General features: G+C 30.3%; 1 protein-coding gene across 1 annotated transcript in view; it reads right to left on the minus strand.

Annotated features, from left to right (window-relative positions):
* Nucleotides 1–2,500, minus strand: part of LOC125036531 (ADP-dependent glucokinase-like) — a 24,739-nt gene that overhangs the window by 21,682 nt on the left and 557 nt on the right. The window lies entirely within an intron of this gene.

A 2,500-nucleotide genomic window follows, 5' to 3' on the forward strand; every position in this document is an offset into this window, starting at 1 on the left:
ACCATCATCATCATCATCATCATCATCATCATCATCATCATCATCACCATCATCATCATCATCATCATCATCATCATCATCATCATCATCATCATCATCATCATCATCATCATCATCATCATCATCATCATCATCATCATCATCATCATCATCATCATCATCATCATCATCATCATCATCATCATCATCATCATCATCATCATCATCATCATCATCATCATCATCACCATCATCATCATCATCATCATCATCATCATCATCATCATCATCATCATCATCATCATCATCATCATCATCATCATCATCATCATCATCATCATCATCATCATCATCATCATCATCATCATCATCATCATCATCATCATCATCATCATCATCATCATCATCATCATCATCATCATCATCATCATCATCATCATCATCATCATCATCATCATCATCATCATCATCATCATCATCATCATCATCATCTTCATTTCTCAATACATAATATCACATCTAACAACTCTTATTATACTGAATATGAGTTGCCTAAAAAAAACAAAGAAAACACATAAACCTTCTTCTTTTATCTTATTTTAGACTTCTTAACAGATAAACCTAACAATATTCCCACACTAAAACATGTTAAACAAGAAAAAATATTTCTAATTTACATTAACTACTAGTATATACATACATTATGCATACATTAAAAACTATATTCAATTTAGAAAAAAATATGATATATATATACTATATGACGGAAATATGACGTCATCAAAATAATAAAAGTTGAGAGCAATAAATGGTCTATAAATATAAAATACCATAAGCAATAAACTATATCTAAATGGTTTTTGCTTATAAATTATTAAAAACGGTTTAAACACAATCATTTTTTTTTAAACTAATGAGGTCTATACCACCTAATTCAGTATGCTCAAGATTGTAAAGGTTTGAGCAACAAGAACAGAAAATCTCAAATCGACCAAATAAGATGAACCAGGCTATTACTTTTACTGAAGAACAGCACTGAACATCTGATTTAAGTCATAATGCTGTCTAAAATCAAAGTTCAGTACTTTAATTCTAACATTTTCATTGTATCATTTAGTTTAGTCTGTTTGCCCATTTTAGTTCCAGGTACTCCCATTGTTAGTTTCAGTTCTAAATTGTTTATTTCTAGTTTTGGTTCATTTTATTAATATTTATTATAGTTACCTATTTGTTATTAGTGCATATATTTATTTATATCTATATTTCCCAAGAGTTTTTTTTTATTAGGAAAGCCACAGTCAGTAACTGCCAGTACATCATTAGAAGTAACAGCTGTATTCTTAATATCTGTCATTATTTCCTCTTTATATTAGGACCTCTAAAGAATTCCTTTATGATGATAATACACTATATTATTACTAATACTAACATGAGGTTGGTTATTTCTAATATTAATGACAATTATTATCATCATCAATACTAATAGCATGTACCAAAATCCCCCATTGCAATAATACACAATGCCATTAAGACTAATAGGTATTTCTTTTGATACTAATATATATAACTGTACTCACATTATGATGTAACATGAACACCTGACTGAAGGCACACTACAAGCAAGCCTAACTTTATGATTTTTTCAATGTTTAACAGGTGGTTAAATTATTATAATCCTTAAGCATTGAGAAGTTCTGACAGCTGGTTCATTTATATCTTACATAAACCTTGCAAATTAAAATGAACTGGCATTTAAACCTGGGCTTGGTCCTCATAATCATAATAGCTATGTTCTATCTAAAACCTCTCCAAACTTGCAATGATCTGCAATAGTTGGCCTACAATCGCAGGGTCCAATCCAGCAGTGGTACAGTGCCAAGCAATCACTGGAGCCTCCATGGTTTTGGTGCACTGGCATTGAACAGCAAACCACTAGGTATATTCTGGCAATAAAAGAGCCTAGACTGACTCCTTATTTAAATCCCCAAGGAGGCCTACTAGCTCTATATCAGGTCAGAATATATATGGAGGTCAGATGGTCTTTGCCAGAGCCTTGATAAGTGAAGATAAACTAATAAAATTTACATACTGGTAAAGTTTTAGATTAAGAACACAAAGTCATCACCTGTTAAACTCACTTACATATTAGTTAGTGTTTTACAAATTTCTACATGTCATGTAGTCTCAGAGTATAATCCAATGATTATATAAAATTACCTGCCTGACACAAAACTCTTCTGCACAAAAAAAAAAAACATGCACACATATGATGATAAAGAAAAGATACATTCAACTTAATAAAGTATCCAATGCAATTTCAATGCATAGTTTTAATATCATAATTATAATTATTTGCCTAAACTATGTAACTGGGATATGATGACAGTATCCATCGCCTTAAAAAGTTTCACCCTATTCTATTTATTCGTTAAGCCTGTTATTGTCTGATATCCAATATCAATTTGAATTAAATTATGAAAATAAATTTAACTGAGAAAAATATGCAAATTACAAACAAACA

The sequence above is a fragment of the Penaeus chinensis genome, chromosome 21 (genome assembly GCF_019202785.1).
Source record: "Penaeus chinensis breed Huanghai No. 1 chromosome 21, ASM1920278v2, whole genome shotgun sequence".
Lineage (NCBI taxonomy): Eukaryota > Metazoa > Arthropoda > Malacostraca > Decapoda > Penaeidae > Penaeus > Penaeus chinensis.